Source organism: Oryctolagus cuniculus, chromosome 4, assembly GCF_051225735.1.
Source record: "Oryctolagus cuniculus isolate XC-2025 breed Fujian yellow rabbit chromosome 4, ASM5122573v1, whole genome shotgun sequence".
In the NCBI taxonomy this organism is placed as follows: Eukaryota; Metazoa; Chordata; class Mammalia; order Lagomorpha; family Leporidae; genus Oryctolagus; species Oryctolagus cuniculus.
The window spans coordinates 45,773,527-45,799,067 of NC_142870.1; positions in this window are offsets into that span (position 1 = coordinate 45,773,527).

Genomic DNA, 25,541 nt, shown 5'->3' on the forward strand with positions numbered 1-25,541 from the left:
CATCTTGGATTTTCTCACTTTTTCTTATGGCTGAGTAATAGTCCATCATGTATATATACCATGTTTTTTATCCATTCATCAATTGATGGACATATAAGTTCATTCCATATTGCAGCTATTATAAATTGCTTATAAACATAAGAGTACATATATCTTTTTCATATGCTAATTTCATTTCCTTTGGATATATTCTCAAGAGTGGTATAACTGGGTCAGATGGTAGGTCTATTTTTATTTGAGGAATCTCCATACTGTTTTCTATAATAACTGTATCAATTTGCATTCTCACCAACAATATATTAGGGTACATTTTTCTCCAAAATTTTGCCAGCACTTGTTACTTTTTCATTCTTGGATAATAGCCATTCTAACTAGAGTGAGGTAATACTCCACTGTGGTTTTGCCTTTCCAAGATGGCCAGTGATCCTGAGCATTTTTTCATGTGTCTGTTTGCCATTTTTGTGTGTATTTATTTATTTGAAAGGCAGAGTCACAGATGGGGAGAGAGAGAGAGAGAGAAGTCTTCCATCTACTAGTTAACCCCCCAGATGGGCTCAATGACTGGGGCTGGGCCAGGCTAAAGCCAGGAGCCAGGAGCTTCTTCCAGGTCTCTCACATGTCTTCAGGAGCCCAAGCACTCAGGACATCTTCTGATGCTTTATTAGGCCACCAGCAAGGAGGTGGATTGGAAGCAGAGCAGCCAAGACTCAAATCAGTGCCCGTATGGGATGCTGACATCACAGGTGATGGCTTTTACCCACCTTGCCAGAACGTTGGCCACAGTCTGTATCTTTTAATTGGGGAATTTAGTCAATTTATTTTCAAGATGATTATTGATAAGTAGTAACTTGGTCCTGCCCTTTTTCCATAAATATTCCTATTGTTGGTTTTTAATTTCTTTATTCTTTTACTGGGAGGTTTTCCACCTTCACCATTTTTCACTATACTTGTTGCCTTTCTCTGTTTCGTGTGTAGTACATACTTAAGTATCATTTGTAAGACTGGTCACATGGTGACAAATTCTTTCATCTTTTGCTTGTCTTGTAAGGTCTTTATTTCACCCTCATTTGTAAATGAGAGCTTCACTTGGTAAAGTGTTCTGGATTGTCAGGGTTCTTTTTTTCCTTCTAGCACTTGGACTATATCTCTCTATTCTCTTCTGACATAAAGGGTTTTTGTTGAAAATTTTGCTATCAATATGTTGGAATTCCTTTAAAAGAGACCAAGCATTTCTCCCTTGCAAATTATAGGACACTTTAATTGTGAAAGTTTGACTATAATGTGTTGTGGTTAGCAGCTTTTCTGATCATGCTTATTTGGGTTTCTATGCACTTCCTGTACATGGATGTCCACATTTTTCTCCAAATTGGGGAAATTTTCTGCTATTATTTCACTGAACAGATTTTCTAAACCATTCTTTTCTATTCCTTCGGGAACTCCTGTCTCATATATTTGGTCATTTGATGGCATCCCACAAGTCTCAAACACTGTTTTCATTCTAATTTTTTCTTCTTTTTATGTCTGACTTAAAGAGATCTGTTTTTTAGATCAGATATTCTTTCTTCTGCTTCATCAAGTTTGTTGTTAAAGCTTTTCAACGCATTTTATTGGGCTAATTGAATACTTCATTTCTGAGATTTCTGTTTGGTTCTTTTTCGGAATTTCTGTCTCTTTTCAAACTTTCATTCATGTAATATGCTGGCTTTCAAATTTTATTTAACTGTTTCTATGTGTTTGTGAGTGAACTTACAATCATTCTTTTGCATTTTTTCATGTATTTCGTTGTTCTCCCCTTCTTCTTAGTATAGTAGTTATTTATTATTGTGTTCCTTTTAGGGAGTCATATTGTTTTTCTTGTTCATGTTTCTTGTGTCTCTTTGTTGATTTTTGTGCATGTAGGGAATCTCTTGTTTCCTTCACTTCTGCAGAAATTTTTTATTTAACTTTATTCTTAAAGACTTCCCTCTGGTGCTCAATTGATCCCTTAAGGCTTACAGTTGAGCACCAAGGTATGTGCTGGTTAGGGCCGTGGTGCTCAGGCCACCATTTTGGGGGGGGGGGGCAAGAAAATCCAGTAACACCCAACTTGGGAATCCTCCTCTGACTATTATTGCTGAGAGGAAGAGAATGTTGGAGCTGACTGGTTTGTTTAAAGTCCCAGTTTTTTACTCCATGTCGAGGTGAACTAGCTAATTTGCAGCTTAGAGTGAGCTCACTGTGCCAGCACACTTGTCCAACCCTGGCACTGTACACCATCCAGAGCACTGACTCATTCTGTAGTGTCTCTTTATCCCACTGTGAGATCTGTCCTAAATGTGCAGGAGCTCTGAGTTTCCACAGTCTGTCTGAGTGGATTCTGCCCAGAACTCTCATAGTCACAGGATGCAGGGGGACTACTCTCCACTTTGTAAGCTGCTCTGACTGGCCCTTACAGCTTCTGGTAGCAATAGGATTGCTTGGTGTACCCTAAATCAGAACAGAGTTCAGCAGCAAACTGAGTCTGGTAATGTGCTAGGGTGTGGGGAGCTAGGCGGAGGATTAGCCAAGTGAGCCGAGGTGCCGGCCAAACTTACTCTTTTATACTCCCGAGAGAGAGAGTTCTGGAGAAATGCAGACACAAATGGAGGAATTCTGTGCCAACATTTGTTTTCCTTCCCACAAATTGTACCAGAATAAAATAAATTCAAAACTTTGAAAAAGCTATATGCCATGGCACAGATACTGTTCATGACCAGATTTTAGCCTCCATCATTTTTCAGCCTCTCTTGCTATTGAAAAGGAAGTCAAGCATTATGAAAGGGGTTTTGAGTGGGCCAACCTATGATATTTCTACAAAACTATGATTCTGAAAAAATAGAAAAAATAGTCATAGGGAAATCCATGAAAGAAAGTTATTTCAGGCCATAATAAACAATGGAAACTTAAAATGATAGCTGCCTTCTTTTGATGGATAATGGTCAGATTTATAACATTTGGGGCCAGCACTATGGCTTAACGGGTAAAACTGCCACCTGCAGTGCTGGCAGCCCATATGGGCGCCAGTTCTAGTCCTGGCTGCACCACTTACAATAAAGCTCTCTGCTATGACCTAGGAAAGCAGTAGAAAATGGCCCAAGTCCTTGGGCCCCTGCATCCATGTGGAAGACCTGAAAGAGGCTCCTGGCTCTTGCTTTCAGATCGGCACAGTTCTGGCCTTTGTAACCATCTGGGGAGTGAACCAGTGGATGGAAGACCTCCCTTGCTCGCTTGCTCTCTCTCCCTCTCTCTCTTTCTGCCTCTGCCTCTCTGTAACTCTGCCTTTCAAATAAAGAAATAAATATTTAAAAAAAGATTTATAACATTTTAGGTGAATCCAAAAAAAGAACCAGCAGAATTAGAAGAGATTAAACATTTCCTAAAGTAAAGGACAAGAAGCCTAATATGAGAATATTTCAAAAATATTCATGGAAATGGAATAAAAAGATAAATTTATTTAGAAATGCATATCATTTTTTCATAATGCATTTTCTTTTTTTAACTTTTATTTAATGAATATAAATTTCCAAAGTACAGCTTATGGATTACAATGGCTTCCCCCCCCCATAACGTCCCTCCCACCCGCAACCCTCCCCTTTCCCACTCCCTCTCCCCTTCCATTCACATCAAGATTCATTTTCGATTCCCTTTGTATACAGAAGATCAGTTTAGCATACATTAAGTAAAGATTTCAACAGTTTGCTCCCACACAGAAACATAAAGTACAATGTATGTACAACACACTAAGGACAAAGATCCTACATGAGGAGTAAGTGCACAGTGACTCCTGTTGTTGGCTTAACAAATTGACACTCTTGTTTATGGCATCAGTAATCACCCTAGGCTCTTGTCATGAGTTACCAAGGCTATGGAAGCCCCCTGAGTTCACTGACTCTGATCATATTTAGACAAGGCCATGGTCAAAGTTGAAGTTCTCTCCTCCCTTCAGAGAAAGGTACCTCCTTCTTTGATGACCCATTCTTTCCACTGGGATCTCACTCGTGGAGATCTTTCATTTAGGGTTTTTTTTGGTGGTTTTTTTTTTTTTTTTCAGAGTGTCTTGGCTTTCCATGCCTGAAATACTCTCATGGGCATTCCAGCCGGATCCGCATGCCTTAAGGGCTGATTCTGAGGCCAGAGTGCTGTTTAGGACATCTGCCATTCTATGGGTCTGCTGTGTATCTCACTTCCCATGTTGGATCGTTCTCTCCCTTTTTGATTCTGTCAGTTAGTATTTGCAGACACTAGTCTTGTTAATGTGATCCCTTTGGTTCTTAGTCCTATCATTATGATCAATTGTGAACAGAAATTGATCACTGGGACTAGTGAGATGGTATTGGTACATGCCACCTTGATGGGATTGAATTGGAATAATGCATAATGCACTTTCTCCAGGAATTTCTTGAAGACGCCTCTTATGTGTGGGTTTCAATTTTTTTTGCACCAAAATAAACTTTTTAATTATTTTCCACAAATCTTTAAAGCACCCTTCTAAATCTAAATGCAAACTAAACCCAGGATAGTATACAGAAATACACTATAAAAATGTATTGTTACCAGAATAACAAATAAGCCTATGAATTTTTCTTGTATTTCATTTTTTTTAAACTTTTATTTAATGCATATAATTTTCCAAAGTACGACTTATGGATTACAATGGCTTCCCCCCCATACCGTCCCTCCCACCCACAACCCTCCCCTTTCCCACGCCCTCTCCCCTTCCATTCACATCAAGATTCATTTTCGATTATCTTAATATACAGAAGATCAGCTTAGTATACATTAAGTATGGATTTCAACAGTTTGCTCCCACACAGAAACATAAAGTGAAAAATAATAGATGATTTTTTTAAATGATGATGAAATCAGAGCAGACCTATTGTCATGTTTAATCCCAGTGAGAGTCAAGTTGGGAATTGATAATTTCTTTTTTTTTTTTTTTTACAGAGGATCAGTTTAGTATGCATTAAGTAAGGATTTCAACAGTTTGCACCCCATAGAAACACAAAGTGAAATATATTGTTTGAGTACTCGTTATAGCATTAAATCTCAATGCACAGCACATTAAGGATAGAGATCCTACATGAGGAGTAAGTGCACAGTGACTCCTGTTGTTGACTTTACCAATTGACACTCCTGTCTATGGCATCAGTAATCTCCCTATGCTCCAGTCATGAGTTTCCAAGGCTATGGAAGCCCTCTGAGTTCTCCAACTCTTATCTTGTTTAGACAAGGTCATAGTCAAAGTGGAGGTTCTCTCCCCCCTTCAGAGAAAGGTACCTCCTTCTTTGATGACCTGTTCTTTCCACTGGGATCTCACTCGCAGAGATCTTTTGCCAGAGTGTCTTGGCTTTCCATGCCTGAAATACTCTCATGAGCTCTTCAGCCAGATCCGAATGCCTTTAGGGCTGATTCTGATCCCTCTTAGTAGTTTTTTTTATCTGTTCTACTTAATATGACTGGTTTAGATCTGTAATTGATGCACAGTTATTCTTAAGTGTTGAAAATTAACTGAAATGTGATCCCTGTTGAACATGGTGGTGGGAATGGGAGAGGGAAGAGATGTATAATTTGGGACATGCTCAGGCTGACTTGCCCCAAGTGGTGGAGTTGGAAGCATACCAGGGGATTCCAATTCAATCCCATCGAGGTGGCATGTACCAATGCCATCTCACTGTTCCAGGTGATCAGTTTCAGTTCACAGTTGGTCATGGTGAAGGGACTGGGAGTCAAAGGGAGCACATAGACAAGTCTAGTACCTGCTAACGCTAACTGATGGAGTAAATAAAGGGGAGAGTGATCCAACATGGGAAGTGAGATACTCAGCAGACTCATAGAATGGCAGATGGCCTGTATTTCATTTTTAATTACAATATTTTAAGATTCAGTCACCATGTTATCTTCTTTGTATGTTTTTATTTAATTCCCAGAAAATACTGAAAAGAAAGCATCATCCCATTTTGTAGAAATGGAAGCTGATGGCCATTTATTCATAGATGGCCTGGGGTTATAGAGTTTATCTCTTAAGGACATTGAAAGTTGTCAATGAGGGAGCAATATGATGGGAAGTGTAAGTTCCTACAGGTATTTGACATTTGCTAATTAAAATTCTTAAATTACTCGGTGCCGAAGGCAAGATTATAAGCTCTAGGTTACTACTGTAAACATCAAAAGGTCATTCTTCCAGGAGCAGATAGTAGTGTCTTAGTAACTTTCCTTATGAAAACAAGACTGACTCCCCCACCCACCAGCATTTTCTTACCTCCTTTCCTTTTTGCAACAGATCAGTGAAAGTGCTTTTTCCTTGCTAGAATATGAAATGAAACTTACCTATGTAATTAAGTCAGCCTTTTTAATCCATGTTTTCACTAAGGAGTAAGTTAACCCATTTACTCGTGAAATGCATTAGTTGGGATTAATTTTTTAGTTTCAATTGCAGAGAACTGAGCCTTCAGAAAAATTTGAAACATGACAGGAAAATGTGATTAAGGAAAAGACAAAGTTTGCAAACATGTGATTCTAGATAAGAAGAAGAACTTAGTCGAATGGCTAGGGAAAATTATTTCTCCTGCAGTAGTTCTTACTGAAATTGCCAGTAACCTCCAAATCAATAAATCTCTCATCTTCTCTTAGCACATGCCAGGATTTGACATGAACTACTTAAATTCTTTCAGTCATTTCCTATAGTTATGTTCTTCTGATTTTTTTGACATTTAAACTATTCTTTATTAATTTTACATAATTTCTAATCTGTTCTCTTTCGGTAGTGCTTGGAGGTGCATGGGTGTGGTAGAAGCAAAGGAGCAGAGTACTGATAAGGTCAAATACCACATTCTGATGTAACATTCTTCACAATGTGGCTCCATCTGCAATTCTAACTTCCTCTCTAGATCAGATTAATTTGCTGTTCTGATTTTCTTTACTTAAAACCTGTTAGCAGGTCTTCAAAGAAGGAGGTACCTTTCTCTGAAGGGAGGAGAGAACCTCCACTTTGACTATGACCTTGTCTAAACAAGATAAGAGTCGGAGAACTCAAGGGGCTTCCATAGCCTTGGAAACTCATGACTGGAGCATGGGGAGATTACTGAGGCCATAAACAAGAGTGTCAGTTTGTAAAGTCAACAACAGGAGTCACTGTGCACTTACTCCTCATGTAGGATCTCTGTCCTTAGCGTGCTGTACATTGAGACTTAATGCTATAATGAGTACTCAAACAGTATATTTCACTCTGTGTTTCTATGGGGGTGCAAACTGTTGAAAGCTTTACTTAATGTATACTAAACTGATCTTCTATAAAAAAAAAAAAAAAAAAAAAAAAAAAAAAAAGAAGAAGAAGAAGAAGAAATTATCAATTCCCAACTTGACTCTCACTGGGATTAAACATGACAATAGGTCTGATCTGATTTCATCATCATTTAAAAAATCATCTATTATTTTTCACTTTATGTTTCTGTGTGGGAGCAAACTGTTGAAATCTTTACTTAATGTATGCTAAACTGATCTTCTGTAGATAAAGAGAATTGAAAATGAATCTTGATGTGAATGGAAGGGGAGAGGGAGTGGGAGAGGGGAGGATTGCGGGTGGGAGGGACGTTATGGAGGGGAAGCCATTGTAATCCATAAACTGTACTTTGGAAATTTATATTCATTAAATAAAAGTTAAAAAAAAAAAGTGTGGTGAATAGCTAATGTAATGTGGAAAGCTGAGACCATGTGGGTATGTGATTTTTTTTTTCAACAGGAAGACATTGTACATAGCAAAAAGCAGAGTGCCCCCCCCCAAAAAAAAAAAAAAAAACCTGTTAGCAATCACATAATCATCAACATAATCTTCCAAAGTCTTTCTAGAAGTTATTTAATTGAGTGAGATCTTAAAGCTCTTATTTAAATATTGATATTTGAATTCACTGTATATTTATGTATAGTTTATGTCTAAAAATACTTTCTACACCTCCTATGCCATGAATTTCTGAACAGAAAAAAAAGTCTTTAATCCTTGTATACCCAGTGACTAGTAACTAAAATTAAGTTTAAAGAAATCAACAAATATGCATTACTTAATTGGCAAATGAAATTTCACTGAACCCATATTACCTGGCCCCCTTATTAGTATCATTGTAATCAAGTCAAACTTTATTTGGATCTGCAAAAGGACAAAATATTAATAGTTTAGCTTAACAGTCATACTTGGGGCCGGCACCGTGGTTCACTAGGCTAATCCTCCGCCTTGCGGCGCCGGCACACAGGGTTCTAGTCCCGGTCGGGGCGCCAGATTCTGTCCCGGTTGCCCCTCTTCCAGGCCAGCTCTCTGCTATAGCCCGGGAGTGCAGTGGAGGATGGCCCAAGTGCTTGGGCCCTGCACCCCATGGGAGACCAGGATAAGTATCTGGCTCCTGCCATCGGATCAGTGCGGTGCGCCGGCCGCAGCGCACCGGCCGCGGCGGCCATTGGAGGGTGAACCAACGGCAAAGGAAGACCTTTCTCTCTGTCTCTCTCTCTCACTGTCCACTCTGCCTGTCAAAAAAAAAAAAAAAAAAAAAAAGTCATACTTGGCTTTATTTTCAATTCTGCAATCAGGCAACACTTTACCCCATGAAATAGAATAAATATTTCAATGGAATGAGAAGAGACTGATTTCGTAGATAGAAAAGCTGAAGAAAGCCAAAACGGAGAACAAAAAATGGGTGGGTCATCAAAGTTATTTTGCTTGTAAGTCACAGATAGAGGGACAGAATAAAGAGGAAAACATCTGTTGTTATTATCAACTTAATTCAGATTGTGTATTTTATAAGATTAAAGTATAGGGAATTTCATTTGTTGCCAATTAAAACTGGCATGTTTAGGAACTTCAGCTTTTATCTCCCTAATGCTGGTTTCTCAGATCAGGTAAATGCTTGGTTTCAGTGTGGTGACTTTGAACTCCATTTTGAGCTTTTTCCTGGTCTAATGAGACCCAGTGCAGGATGTAGCCCCAAATAATGGCCTCCTGTAGCTTTTATTTAACATTTTATTTACCTGCCAAAAGAGGGTAATAATTCTTGCACACATACAGATGCCCCTTTAAAATCTCAAAATTCTTGTCTCATATCAAAATAAGTAAATAGAATATAAAAACATTGTGTAAGTATACCATTATATGCCCACTGCAGACCAATTTTAATGTTATGAGCCTATAATTTTACTGAAGTTTCAAATAACCATATGCATCATGCGCACAGGGACACACACAAGCAAATGAAATGAAATGCTACTGGATTTCTTATCTTTATTAATTCTTACATTTTCCAATGTGTAGAAAAAGTGCCAACTTTCTTGATTTCACAAACCACAAATTGAGTGGTATCAGGGGAGAGATTGTTACTGCATTTAGCACAGATCTTTGAATTCTTATAGTCTACATCATCATTATTCTGCTAGGTTTTAAGTTCCTAAAACATGAGTAGATTTCTATATATCATGTAATATATCATTAAACAAAAAATACTAAATAAAAAGCTTCATTGAGAGAGACAGTAACTTACTGAATTGATATGTACAGGATCAGAAGGTATAGAAAAATCGGGGCCAGGCATCCCATGTGGAATGCCAGTTTGAGTCCTGCTTGCTCTGCTTCCAATCAAGTCAGTGACCCTGGGAACACATTGTAAGATGACCCAGTGCTTAGACTGTTGCTACCCATGTGAGAGACTTGGGTGGAGTTCCTGATACTTGGTTGTGACCTGGTCCAGGGCTGACTCTTGTGGGCATTTTGGGAATAAAACAGCATTCAGAACATTTCTTCCTGTATTTCCCTGTCTGACTCTCTGCCTTTCAAATAAATAAATAAATAAATAAACAAGTCTTTTTAAAAAAAAAAATTTAAGGGACTGCACTGTGACATAGTGTGTTAAGCCACTGCCTGCAATGCTGACATCGCATATGAGTGCTGGTTCAAGTTTCTACTGTTCTCCTTCTGATCCAGCTCCCTGCTAATGTGTCTGGGAAAGCAGCAGAAGATGGCCCAAGTGCTTGGGTTCCTGTCACCCATGTTGGAGACCTAGACCTCCTTGAAACTTTAGAGTTGGAAATTCTATATTAGATGTATTGCTGAAATCTATGGCCTTTTTTTATTGTTCTAAATATGAACTAAGCTAGGTTTTGACATACTACAAACTGTTCAGTTTTACAAATATGATTCAGAGCTGGAATATGAATCGACCTCTCTTGCCAACAATATGTCAGATACCCTTACTCCAGGTGACATAAAGGAAGCTTAAATTTTAAAAGTTAAATAAAAGAAATGATAAGATTACTGAGTTTTAAATGTATGTTAAAGTTTTCAGCATTCATTGATGTTGCAGATTCCGCCTCGGTACTCTTGCTCATGTTGCTGATGAAGCCATGCTATATAAAGCAGAGCTCTGTCAAACTCAGGAGACTTAGTAAAAGGTATTCTTTGTCAGAGAAGGAATTGACAAGTACAAATTTGGTGGAAACTGTTTTATAACGTTCAGAAACAGCACTCTTCTTTTCTAAAAATCCCAAAAAGACACCATTATCAGGAACCAAAGCAAGCGTTCTTGGGATTTATTCTGGGTTCTTCTAAAGAATTATACAAGTATAGTGTAAATCTTGAAATGTAATTCTGTGCATATTATTTGCCTCTTGTTTGAAAAGCACTTAGCAGGGAGACTTTAGCTAAAATGAGAAGCAGCCCTCTGAATGAATCACAAAACCTGCAAGAAGAAAGGAGCTTTACTAAATACTCACATGCATAAGACAAAAGCTATTTTCTCTAATATGGACTTTATTAATACAAATCAACATAGAAACCAAAAAGTGTATGATAGAAACGAAAAATAACACATGAACAAAATAATGGGGATAGGGAAAAGCAGCAGTTTAGAAGCCGCAGCCTCACTGATGGGCATAGCAACACTGGATATTTCCTACGTGTAAAATCCTGGAAGAAACTTTTATTTCAACCATTCTGCTAAATATGTTGTGCTGCTCAGAAAGTGAAGGAACTCCAGCCCAAGGAATCTGGGGAGCAGGAGGAATGATGGAAGAAAATGTCTCAGACCTATATGTCTTCCTAGAAGACAATGACCCAAGAAGATCTGCAAACTTGATCTGCCAAACAATGGGCAGATGTGTCCACTCATTTCTCACCTCTCCATGCCTCCATTCCCCAAGCTCTGCCTCTCTCTATGCTTTCCCCTGTTTATGTGTCCCACAAGCATATCCCCAAGGCTACCGTCAAAACCCATACCCTGTGGTAAAGAAAATAGAGCAAAAAACTTAAGGAGGCATTTACTCCCAGGGCTGTGCTAGTGCCTCCTTAAATTCTGTACCTTAAGTTTCTCACTTGCCTCACGTGAATCCCAGGTATTGAGGGTGAGAGCTGAGAATGTGAAATCACTCCTTAGAATCCTCTAAATAAAGAAACATATCGTCTGCAAAGAGGGATAGTTTGACTTCTTCCTTCCCAATTTGTATCCCTTTAATTTCTTTTTCTTGCCTAATAGCTCTGGCTAAAACTTCCAGAACTCTATTGAATATCAGTGGTGAGAGTGGGCATCCCTGTCTGGTACCAGATCTCAGTGGAAATGCTTCCAACTTTTCCCCATTCAATAGGATGCTGGACGTGTGTTTTTCATAAATTGCTTTGATTGTATTGAGGAATGTTCCTTCTATACCCAATTTGCTTAGAGTTTTCATCATGAACGGGTGTTGTATTTTATCAAATGCTTTCTCTGTGTCTATTGAGATAATCATATGGTTTTTCTTCTGCAGCCTGTTAATGTGGTGTATCACATTGATTGATTTTCGAACACTGAACCATCCCTGCATACCAGGGATAAATCCCACTTGGTCTAGCTGGATGATCTTTCTGATGTGTTGTTGTATTCTATTGGCGAGAATTTTATTGAGGATTTTTGCGTCTATGTTCATCAGGGATATTGCTCTGTAATTCTCTTTCAGTGCTGCATCTTTCTCTGGCTTAGGAATTAAGGTGATGCTGGCTTCATAGAAAGAATTTGGGAGGACTCCCTCTTCTTCGATTGTTCTGAATAGTTTGAGAAGAATTGGAGTCAGTTCTTCTTTAAATGTCTGGTAGAATTCAGCAGTGAATCCATCTGGTCCTGGGCTTTTCTTTATTGGGAGGGCTTTCATTACTGTTTCAATTTCTGTCTCAGTTATGGGTCTATTTAGGTTTTCTATGTCTTCATGGTCCAATTTAAGTAGAATGCATGTGTCCAGGAATCTATCCACTTCTGATAGATTTCCCTGTTTGCTGGAATACAAGTCCTTGTAGTAATTTCTGATGATTCTTTTTATTTCTGTAGTGTCTGTTATTATGTTTCCTTTTTCGTCTCTGATTTTATTGATTTGGGTCTTTTCTTTTTTTAGTTAGTTGGGCCAATGGGGTGTCAATTTTGTTTATTTTTTCAAAAAACCAGCTCTTCACTTTACTGCTTTTTTGTAATTTTTTTTATTCAATCCTGTTGATTTCTTCTCTGATTTTAATTATTTCTCTTCTCCTACTAGATTTGGGTCTGGTTTGCTGCAGTTTTTCGAGGTCCTTGAGATGCGCTGAGAGCTCATTTATTTGGTGCCTTTCCAATTTCTTGATGTAGGCACCTATTGCTATAAACTTTCCTCTCAACACTGCTTTTGCCATATCCCATAAGTTTTAGTATGTTGTGCCGTTATCCTCATTTACTTCCAGAAAGTTTTTGATTTCTCAATTGATTTCTTCTATGACCCAGTGTTCATTCAGGAACATGTTGTTCAGTCTCCATGTGTTTGCATATGCTCTAGGGATTCCCGAGTTGCTAATTTCCACCGTCATTCCACTGTGGTCTGAGAAGCTAAAGCAATTTTGTACAACAAAAACAAAGCCGGAGGCATCACAATACCAGATTTCAGGACATACTACAGGGCAGTTGTAATCAAAACAGCATGGTACTGGTACAGAAACAGATGGATAGACCAATGGAACAGAATAGAAACACCAGAAATCAACCCAAACATCTACAGCCAACTTATATTTGATCAAGGATCTAAAACCAATTCCTGGATCAAGGACACTCTATTCAATAAATGGTGCTGGGAAAACTGGATTTCCATGTGCAGAAGCATGAAGCAAGACCTCGACCTTACACCTTACACAAAAATCCACCCAACATGAATTAAAGACCTAAATCTATGACCCAACACCATCAAATTATTAAATAACATTGGAGAAACCCTGCAAGATATTGTCACCGGCAAAGACTTCCTGGAAAAGACCCTGGAGGCACAGGCAGTCAAAGCCAAAATTAACTATTGGGATTGCATCAAATTGAGAAGTTTCTGTACTGCAAAAGAAACAGTCAGGAGAGTGAAGAGACAACCGACAGAATGGGAAAAAATATTCGCAAACTATGCAACTGATAAAGCATTAATAACCAGAATCTACAAAGAAATCAAGAAACTCCACAACAACAAAACATAAGAGATGGGCCAAGGACCTCAATAGACATTTTTCAAAAGAGGAAATCCAAATGGCCACAGACACATGAAAAAATGTTCAAGATCACTAGCAATCAGGGAAATGCAAATCAAAACCACAATGAGATTTCACCTCACCCCGGGTAGAATGGCTCACATTCAGAAATCTACCAACAACAGATGCTGGCGACAATGTGAGGGAAAAGGGACACTAACCCTCTGTTGGTGGGAATGCAAATTGGTTAAGCCACTATGGAAGTCAGTCTGGAGATTCCTCAGAAACCTGAAGATAACCCTACCGTTAGACCCAGCCATCCCACTCCTTGGAATTTACCCAAAGGAAATGAAATTGGCAAACAAAAAAGCATCTGCACCTTAATGTTTATTGCAGCTCAATTCACAATAGCCAAGACCTGGAACCAACCTAAATGCCCATCAACGGTAGACTGGATAAAGAAATTATGGGACATGTACTCTATAGAATACTATACAGCAGTCAAAAACAATGAAATCCGGTCATTTGCAACAAAATGGAGGAATCTGGAAAACATCATGCTGAGTGAATTAAGCCAGTCCCAAAGGGACAAACATATGTTCTCCCTGATCGGTGACAACTAACAGAGCACCAAAAATGAAACCTGAAATGAACACTATGAGAAATGGTGACTTGATCAGCCCTTGCCCTGACTGTTGATGAACAACTTAATACGTTATTCCTCTTAGTATTTTTTGTTTGTTCTACTTAATACTATTGGTTGAATACTGTAATCAATACACAGTTATTCTTAAGTTGAAACTTAACTGAAAAGTGATTGCTGTTAAATGTAAGAGTGGGAATAAGAGAGGGAACAGATGTACAATTTGGGACATGCTCAAGCTGACTTGCCCCAAATGGTAGAGTTAGAAACATACCAGGGGATTCGAATTCAATCCCATCAAGGTGGCATGTACCAATGCCACCTCACTAGTCCAAGTGATCAATTTTCTGTTCACAGTTGATCATAATGATAGGACTAAGAACCAAAGGGATCACATAAACAAGAATAGTGTCTGCAAGTACTAGCTGATAGAATCAAAAAGGGAGAGAACAATCCAACATGGGAAGTGAGATACACAGCAGACCCATAGAATGGCAGATGTCCTAAATAGCACTCTGGCCTCAGAATCAGCCCTTAAGGCATGCAGATCCGGCTGAAAAGCCCATGAGAGTATTTCAGGCATGGAAAGCCAAGACACTCTGGGGAAAAAAAAATGACCAAAAGGAAAGATCTCCACGAGTGAGATCCCAGTGGAAAGAACAGGTCATCAAAGAAGGAGGTACTTTTCTCTGAAGGGAGGAGAGAACTTCCACTTTGATAATGACCTTATCTAAATATGATCAGAGTCGGTGAACTCAAAAGGCTTCCATAGCCTTGGTAACTCATGACAAGAGCCTAGGGTGATTACTGATGCCATAAACAAGAGTGTCAATTTGTTAAGTCAACAACAGGAGTCACTGTGCACTTACTCCTCATGTAAGATCTCTGTCCTTAGTGTGCTGTACAATGTGATTTAATGCTATAACTAGTACTGAAACAGTATTTTTCACTTTGTGTTTCTATGTGGGTGCAAACTGTTGAAATCTTTACTTAATATATGCTAAACTGATCTTCTGTATATAAAGAGAATTGAAAATGAATCTTGATGTGAATGGAAGGGGAGAGGGAGCAGTAAAGGGGAGGATTGCGGGTGGGAGGGAAGTTATGGGGGGCGGGGAGCCCTTGTAATCCATAAGCCGTACTTTGGAAATTTATATTCATTAAATAAAAGTTAAAAAATAAAAATAAAACTTGGGGAGTGGAAAAAAAATAAATCACTTCTTAGACTCTGCAGGAATTTGACTGACATCAACTTATTGGTGGATTTATAAATTTATCACCTTGTTGGGATTTATAAATTTACTTATTGGGTCCTATTGCCTTCTATCTTTAGCTTTGACCTGAAATTCTAGGGAATCCAAAGCAAATATTCTTCAACTTCTTGTCTATATGTGGAACAACAGAGAGAGTTTACTTGCAGTTTTTCACTGTGATAAATCTGTGAATTGTCTCACATGCATACTGTCCTACTTCATTTAAACTATTTTTGTATGAATTCTCAGAAATAAGATCAATGGTTAAATGACATGAACACTTTGTGGATGTGTTACTTACTGTCAATGTTCTTTCTTTTTTAAAGATTACTTATTTATTTGAAAGACAGAGAAAGAGAGAGAGAGAAAGCTCCAATTGCACACAATGACCAAGCTGCGTGTTAGGAATTTAATCCTGGCCTCTAAGTGGTTGGCAGTAACCCAGATACATGAGCCATCACTGATGCCTCCAAGGGTGTATACATTAACAGAAAGCTGGAGTTAGGAACTGGAACCAGGATTTACACCCACGAACTCTGATGCATCTTAATCGTTAGTCCAAACACCCACTTCTGCCAATGTTCTTTTAAAAAGTATTTTTTACTGTTCCTGTAAATTTCTATAATTGTGTTCAATTCCCCACAGTTTAACATAGGTATAAATATTTGAATTACTTATCCAGTTGATAGAAGATGGAGTGATTTTCTGATTAACTCTTTTGTGTCACTTGTTTTATTCCTTGCAGTATTTTTATAGGATAACCTTATTTTCATCTGCTTTTTGTATTATGGTTTCTGAATTGTTGGGACAATGTTAGGAACATTTACCTAATGCTAACTATATTCTCCCTATTAATTTCTTTTACTATTTTTTGAAAAAGAAATCTTTGATTTTATCATTATGATGCTGGTCCTTTTCAAAAATCCTTCTGCTTTTATTTTTAAAATTTATGCTCATCTTGGGATTTGGAGAGTTACATAGAGAATTAAAACTGGAGAATATGGGGCTGGCACTGTAGTGTAGTGGGTAAAGCCACTGCCTCCAGTGCCAGCATCCCATATGGGCAACAGTTCAAGTCCCGGCTGCTCCACTTCCAAACCAACTCTCTGCTATGGCCTGAGATACCAGTAGAAGATGACCCAAGTCCTTTGGGTCCCTGAACCCATGTGGGAGATCTGGAAGAAGCTCTTGGCTTTGGACAGGCACAGGTCTGGCCTTTGCAACCAACTGGGGAGTGAACTAGTGGATGGAAGACCTCCCTCTCTTTCTGCTTCTCCTTCTCTCTCTGTGTACATAAACTCTATAAATGATTACTATGCCATCTTAATAACACAAGATTATGAAGTTTAAATGTATGATAATTAAGAGCATTAGATAATAGAAAGCAAAAATATTTTTACATTTTATGCAGCCCCAAAATGAAATTAAATATCATTTCAGTCAACAATCAATGGATTGCTGTCATGACAAACTTATATAAATAAAATGAGGGAAATTAAATATTAAATGTGAGCAATTTTTTAAATTTTTCAATGGATTTTTATTATTTTAATTTTACTGTTTTAGTTTAAAAACAATTTTTTTTTTTTTTTTGACAGGCAGAGTGGACAGTGAGAGAGAGAGACAGAGAGAGAAAGGTCTTCCTTTGCCGCTGGTTCACCCTCCAATGGCCGCCGCTGCAGCCGGCGCACTGCGCTGATCCTGGCAGGAGCCAGGAGCCAGGTGCTTTTCCTGGTCTCCCATGGGGTGCAGGGCCCAAGCACCTGGGCCATCCTCCACTGCACTCCCTGGCCATAGCAGAGAGCTGGCCTGGAAGAGGGGCAACCGGGACAGAATCCGGCGCCCCAACCGGGACTAGAACCCGGTGTGCCGGCGCCGCAAGGTGGAGGATTAGCCTATTGAGCCACGGCGCCTGCTTAAAAACAATTTTTAACATTTTGCCACATTTACCCCACATGTAGATATTTTATATATATATGCATATGTTATATTAATATTAAAAAGTGAGGAACTCATGACAATCATCATAACATGGGGAAAGGATATATTATCATGTATATGGTATAATTCAGTAAAGTAGTATTTATAACTATACCAAATGATAACACGTCTATACAATTTTTATACTCTAATTCCCACAAATAAGATAAAATGTGATATTAGTCTTTCTGTCTTTTCCCACTGAATTATTATTATTTTTAATATATAAACCTTTTATTTAAGGTATATAAATCTCATGCATTAAATATATAAATTTAGGAACAGTGATTCTCCTCACCTACCATCCCTCCCATCCATACTCCGACCCTTCTTCCTCCTTCCTCTCTTATTCCCATTCTTATTTTGTACAAAAATCTATTTTCAGTTAACTTTAAACTCATAAGATTAACCCTACACTAAGTAAAGAGTTCAACAAATAGGATGAAGAAAAAAAAATCTGTTCCTCAACAATTGAGACAAGGGCTATTCAAAATCATACATCTCAAAGTGTCAATTTTAATTCTATAGATAACCTTTTAGGAACTCTGTTAGTTACCACAGATCTAGGAGCACATATAGTATTTGACTTTTTGGGACTGGCTTATTTCACTAACTATAATGATTTCCAGTTGCATTCATTTTGTTACAAAAGATAGGATTTCATTTTTTTACTGCTATGTAGTATTCCATAGTGTGTGTGTGTGTGTGTGTATATATATATATATCATAATTTCTTTATCCATTCATCAGTTGAAGGGCATCTTGGTTGACTCCGTATCTTAGTTATTATGAATTGAGCTGCAGAAAACATGGGATACAGATAACTCTTTCAAATGCTGATTGTATTTCCCTTGGGTAAATTCCAGAGGGAATTGCTGGGTCTTACGATATATTTATTTCCAGTCTTCTGAGGTATCTCCATACTCTCTTCCACAGTGGCTGTACTAGCTTACATTTCCACCAATAGTGGATTAGGGTACCATTTTCCCAATATCCTCATCAGCATTTATTGTTTGTTGATTTCTGTATGGGGACCATACTAACCTCATTGTGGCTTTGATTTGCATTTCCCTAATGGCTAGTGATCTTGGGCAGTTTTTCATGTGTCTGTTGGCCATTTGAATTTCCTCTTTTGAAAAATATTTGTTCAAGTCTTTTGTCCATTTCTGAATGATTTATTTGTTTTCTTGTTGTTGAGTTTCTTGAGCTCTTTATAGATTCTGCATATTAACTTTTTTATCAGTTTCATTCTTTTGCAAATATTTTCTCCCATTCTGTCAGTTGCCTCTTTCACTTTTCTGAGTGTTTCTTTGGCAGTGCAGAAGCTTTTCAACCTGATGTTACCCATTTGTTTATTTTGCTTTGATCGACTGTGCTTCTGGGATCTTTCCAAGAAGTCTTTGCCTATGCCAATGTCTTTCAGTTTCCTCAATGTCCTCTTCTAGTAATTTTATGGTACTAGATCATTGATTTAGATAATAGATTTAGATCCATTTTGAGTTGAGTTTTGTATAACAGTAAGGTAGGGATCTTCTTTTATACTTCTGCATGCAAACATCCAGTTTTCCCAACACTATTTAAGAAGAGACTGTCTTTGTTTCAGGGATTGATTTTAACTCCTTTGTCAAAGATTATTTGGTTTTAGGTGTGTGGATTGATGGAGTTTCTGTTCTGTTTCAGTGGCCAACATGTCTATTTTTGAGCCATTCCCAGGCTATTCTGATCATAACTTCCCTGTAGTATATCATATATCTAGCATTGTGATGCCTCCAAATTTGTTTTTGTTGTAGCATATTGCTCTAGCTATTTGGAGTCGTGTGTTCCATAAGAATTTTAGCATCAGTTTTTTCTAGACCTAAGAAGAATAACCTTGGAATTTTCATTGGTATCACGTTGAATCTGTAAATTACTTCTTGTAGTATGGACATTTTGATGATTTTCATTCTCCCAATCCACAAACAAGAAAGATTTTTTTTCTTTTTTTTTTTTAAATTTATTTGACAGGTAGAGTTAGACAGTGAGAGAGACAGACAGAGAGAAAGGTCTTTCTTCCATTAGTTCACCCCCCAAATGGCCACTACGGCCAGAGCTACACTGATCTGAAGCCGGGAGCCAGGTGCTTCCTCCTTGTCTCCCACGTGGGTGCAGGCACCCAAGCACTTGGGCCATCCTACACTTCCTTCCTGGGCCACAGCAGAGAGCTGGACTGGAAGAGGAGCAACTGGGACTAGAACACAGCACCCATATGGGATGCTGGTGCTGCAGGCGGAGGATTAGCCAAGTAAGCCACGGCGCCGGCCCTTTTTTTTTTTTTTTTTTTCATTTTTTGTATCTTCTTTTATTTTGTTTTTTTAAAGTTTTGTAATTTTCCTGTAGAGTTATTTCACTTCCTTAGTTAAATGTATTCGTTAGCTATTGTGAATGACATTGAACTTAGAGTTCTTTCTCAGCCCTGGCATTCTCTGTGTATTCAAAGGCTATTGATTTGTATGTGTTAATTTTATATCCTGCCAATTTACTGAACTCTTTTATGAGTTCTAATAGTCTCTCCGTGGAGTCTTTTGGTTGCCCTATATATATAGTCATGTCATTTGTAAATAGGGATTCTTTGATTCGTCCTTCCAAATTTGTATCCCTTTGATTTATTTTTCTTGTCTAATCAATCTGGCTAAAACTTCCAGAACTATGTCGAAAAACAGTGGTGAAATGGGCATTCTTATCTGGTTCCAGATCTTAGTGGAAATGCTTCAGATTTTCACCATGCAATAAGATTTTGGCTGTGGGTTTGTCAAAAATTGCTTTGATCCTGGTGAGGGATGTTCCTTCAGTACTAAGTTTGCTTAAAGGTTTTAACAAATAAGAGTGTTGTACTTTATAAAATGTTTTTTCTGTATCTATTGAGATAATCATGTCATGTTTATTCTTCAGTTTATTAATGTGATATATCACATTTATTTATTTGCGAATGTTGAACCATCCCTGCATATCAGGAGTAAATCTCACTTGATCTGGGTGAATGAACTTTCTGATGTATTGTTGCAATCAGCTAGTATTTCGTTAAGTATTTTTGCCTGTGTGTTCATCAGGGATATTGGTCTATAATTATCTTTCTCTGTTGTATCTTTTTCTGGTTTAGGAATAAAGATAGTGCTGGCCTCATGGAAGGAGTTTGGGAGGAGCCCTCCCTTTCAGTTATTTTAAATAGCTTGAAAAGAATTGGAATTTGACCTTACTTTCAAATCTGGTAGAATTCAGCAGTGAAGCCATCTGGTCCTAGACTTTTCAATGTTGGGAGAGTCTTAATTACTAATCTACTCAATGTCTATCTAGATCATCGGTCTGTTTCTACGTTTTCATGACTAAATTTTGGTAGATTGTATGTCTCCAGGAGTCTATCCACTTCTAGATTTTCCGGCTTGTTGGCATATAGCTCTTTATGTTAATTCCTGATGAATCTTTTTATTTCTGTGATATCCATTGTTACATTCCTTTTTCATCTCTGATTTTATTATTTTGAGTCATTTCTTTCCTTTTTGATTAACTGGGCAAATGGTGTATCAATTTTATTTTTTCAAAAAATCAGCTCTTAATTTCACTGATATTTTGTATTTTTGTTTCAATTTTGTTTATTTCATCTCTAATTTTAATTATTTCTTCCTCCTACTAATTTGGGGTTTGGTCTGTTGTTTTTCTAGGTCCTTGAGATGCACTGGTAGTTTGTTTGTTTCTTGCCTTTCCGATGTCTTGGTGTAGGCACCAATTGCTATAAACTTCCTTGTTAAAACTGTCTTTGCTGTATCCCATAAGTTTTGATATCTTGCATAGTCATTTTCATTCATTTACAGAAATGTTTTGATTTCTCTTTGATTTCTTTTGTGAACCAATGTTTATTTAGGGGCATGTTGTTCAGTCTTCATATATTTGCATGTGTTCTAGAGTTTCTTCAGTTGTTAATTTCCAGATTCATTCCATTGTGGTCAGAAAGGATGCCTGTATGATTTCAATTTTTTTGAATTTGCTTAGACTTGCTTTATGGCCTAGCATATTATCTATCCTAAAGAAAGTTCCACACACTGATAAAAAGAATGTGTTTCTGCAACTGTTCAGTGAAATGTTCTGTAGATATCAGTTAGGTCATTTAGTCCATAGGATAGACCGCCCTATTGCTTCTTTGTTGATTGTTGATTTTTTTGTCCACATTTGATATGTCCGTTAATGAAAGTGGGGCATAAAAATTCCCCATTACTTTTGTATTGGTGTCTATGTATCCCATTAGATCAATCAGCATTTGTTTTATACAACCAGGCATCCTGCCATTGGGTGCACATACATTTATTATAGTCACATATTCCTGTTGAGTTGATCCCTTAATCATTGCTTGTTGTCCCTTTTTTTTTGTCTCTTTAACAGTTTTATGTTAAAGTCTAGCCTGTCTAATATTAGGATGTGTATACCTGCTCATTTTTGCTTTTCATTAGCATGGTATATCTTTTTCCATTCTTTCACTTTTAATCTGCATGTATCTTTGTTGGTGAGGTATGTTTCTTGTAGGCAGAGAATATACGGGTCTTGTTTTGCAATCCATTCAGCCAATCAGTGAAGATCTTTTCTGGTCATGTCTATAAAGAATTCTGTGTGCCTGTGTGCTTGGACATCCCTTTCTTTCTACAAATTATGTAGTCTTTTGTAATTACTTTACTAAAAAGGCCTTCTAATCCATTCTCTACTTCCACACTTTCAGGAACTCCCAAGACCCTGTATGTTGGGTTTTTTGATATTATCCCATAAATCTCCAACACTATAATTTTTCTAATTTCTTCTTTTTTTAATCTGAGAAATTACCAAACATTTGTCTTCTAGTTCAGATACTCTTTATTTTGCCTTCCCAAGTCTGTTGTTAATGTTTTCCACTATATTTTTATTTGATATATTTTTATTTTTATTTGAGTTCTTCATTTTTATTCTTTCAGTTTGATTTCTCTTCAAAATCTGATATCATGGGAAAAATTTTATTCTATGTCATGTGTGGATTACTTTGACTCATTAATTTGATCCTCATTGCTTCCGAGTAATCCTATAATTAATATTTTGAATTCCTTTTCAGGCATTTCATCAATCTCTTTGTCTTCACATTCTAATATTGAAGTGTTGTTGTGTTCCTTTGAGGAAGTCATGTTGTCTTCCTTACTCTAGTTTCTTGAATTTTTACATTTATATGTAGACATTTGTATCAATACTTGTTGGCTTTATCTTTGAACTCTGCCTCTGTGGCTTAGTGTAGTGTCTGCTCTTTGAATGAATACTCAGGAGGCATGTGCAGGGTGTTTCCAGGAAGCTCTTATCAGTTCTACAGTGTGGGGCAATTATCCAGGGTGACACCCATGTCAGGTATGATAGATCTCCTCTGTTGTCATCAGAGGAAAAGGTATGATCATCTCTGTTGGCAAAATTACACCCTCACCTCCTCTCTTCCAAGGTGATCAATGCCCTGGGTTAGCCCACACTGGGTGTAACTTTCACATTGCCCTGCATGAACCACATAAAGGATCAGTGCACTCCTCATGTGAGCATGGATCCCACTACAATGACCCCATGCTATACTTTCAGAGAGCTCTGAGCTTCTAGCACCACACACAGTGATTGCCCAGAGACTCAGCTACACCCTTGACCCTATCATACAGTCACAGAGTTCCCATAGTCTCAGCACAAAAGGCTTCTGTAGTCACATCGTGCAAAGGATCCTATCTGCCCCACTAGTCTGTCTCATCCCCAGAGAGCCAGAGACCTCCCAGAGCCAGCTGCCTGTGGGTGCTCCACCTTGGCTATTTGAACCCTGGAGCCTGTGATATGTTGAGAGGTTAGGGGCACCTCATAGTCCTATGTGGGTGCCCAGACCCCCCTATTAATCCTCCTAGCCAGACTCAAATCAGTGGGGAATATGGATTTTTCCCTCCAGTAAAATCCCTGGATCATCTTCATACATAAGAGTCACCATAGCCATTACTGATATCAAAATGGCAACCTCTCCCAGCTGGTTGCCAGGGGCTGTTGTAGGGACACAGGGAGAAGAAACATACCATGTTTTTAGCTGGGTTAGGGGGTACCCTGTCCCCATTAGTGCTCCATGCTGGACTCAAAGATAATGTTCTCTGCCAGGCTCTCTCTCTGGCTATGTCACTAGTGGCACAGGCTTCTACACTCTGTTCTGACTTCGCTCTGCAAATCTGGTGCTTCCTCCAGTTCTCGCCTATGGGGATCATGTCTTGTGTCTGTGCTCATTCCTGCATGTCTACACCTTCCCCGATGATCCATGGCATCTCTCTTCTTCCTGTAGAATTTCCATCTTAGCTATCTCTTGAGCTATCCCCAGAGGGTGCAATTCATCCACTTTTTTGCTACTATTTTTCTCTAGCCTAAAACAGTACATACTTTTGCTATTCTGCCATCTTGGAATCTTTGTCCCATGGTGCTATATTCTTAATCCCACAAACCATGGAACAAGGTACATCATCAGTTTATTATATATTAAAATGTTAGTGATTTAATGTCTCGACACTCTTTCCATCATAGCCTCAAATATCAAGATAGTAATGATTTCCATCTCAGTTATTTGATAACACTAATGCTGCTCCCTTGTGTAGAGTAGATAGTGTCATAAGAAGCAGATAGTGAAACCTCTGTCTCAGGTGCCGTGATTAAACTTAATTCCAATTCTCTAATTGATTCTCAAAGCACATGTCTAGCAGACATTAATAAACTTGATTTACAAAAATGCAAGTCAGGTATCCTTAATTATTATGCATTTGAGTACACATATGTTGATCTTTGTGCACACCCACACATATGCACACACACATACACTCCTCTCTCCCTTTTGACTTCTAAACCAGACATTTTATTTACAAAAGTGGTTATTGGTCAGTACTTTATACTTTGTGTGTCGGTGTGGGTACAATTTGTGGAAATCTTTACTTAGTATAGAGTTGGTCTTCTATATATAAACTTAATTAAAAATAAATCTTAATGAAGAATGGGATGGAAGAGGGAGTGGGAGGTAGGATGGGAGTGGGGGTGGGAGGGCAGGTATGGGGGAGAGAACTGCTATATTCCTGAAGTGATACTTATAAAATTTGTACTCATTAAATAAAAGCTTTCTTAAAAATGATTATTGGTGGCAGAGGAGAAAGTCAAGGCTACAGTAGATAAAAGCTAGTGTGTATTATGGCTGAGAAATTTTCAGAAGAAATAATCTGTTTCATTCTTCTAATAGGGATTGAGGAGAGATTGAATGGGAATGTGAGCCTTTCACTGACTTCTCACAAGAACAAGAACATGAGGAAGCTGAGTGGCAATGAAAACCAACAGTTCAATCTATCACAGTTTTGGTAAGCATTCTCAGGCTTAAACCATGAAGAAAAATAAGTTGAGAATTAGTGAGAAAATGAAAATGTAACTTAGAACATCAAAGAACTGGAGGTAGAAGTGGCACTACAGGGATGAAAGTATAAGTACCATCTCCAGAAATGTCATTGTTCTTGATTAATTGGTTCATTAATGGCTGGTAACATTTAACAGTGAAAGCAAGGATGGGTCCAGGAGCCTACTGGAAGAAAATGGGATATAAACTTAGAAATGTTGCCCAGGGAACACTTAGGTAAATGAAAATAAATTAAGGAAAAAATAAATTAAGAGAAATGGTGGTGAGTGTTTAACCTGGCGTTTAAGAAGCCTGTCTCTCATAAATAAGAGTGTTGGCCGGCGCCGCAGCTCATTAGGCTAATCCTCCGCCTAGCGGCGCCGGCACACCGGGTTCTAGTCCCGGTCGGGGCGCCGGATTCTGTCCCGGTTGCCCCTCTTCCAGGCCAGCCCTCTGCTGTGGCCAGGGAGTGCAGTGGAGGATGGCCCAGGTGCTTGGGCCCTGCACCCCATGGGAGACCAGGAAAAGTACCTGGCTCCTGGCTCCTGCCATCGGATCAGCGCGGTGCGCCGGCCGCAGCGCGCCGGCCGCGCCGGCCATTGGAGGGTGAACCAACGGCAAAGGAAGACCTTTCTCTCTGTCTCTCTCTCTCACTGTCCACTCTGCCTGTCAAAAAAAAAATTTAAAAAAATAAATAAATAAATAAATAAATAAGAGTGTCAATTGTTAACAACAGGAGTCACTGTGCACTTGCTCCCCATG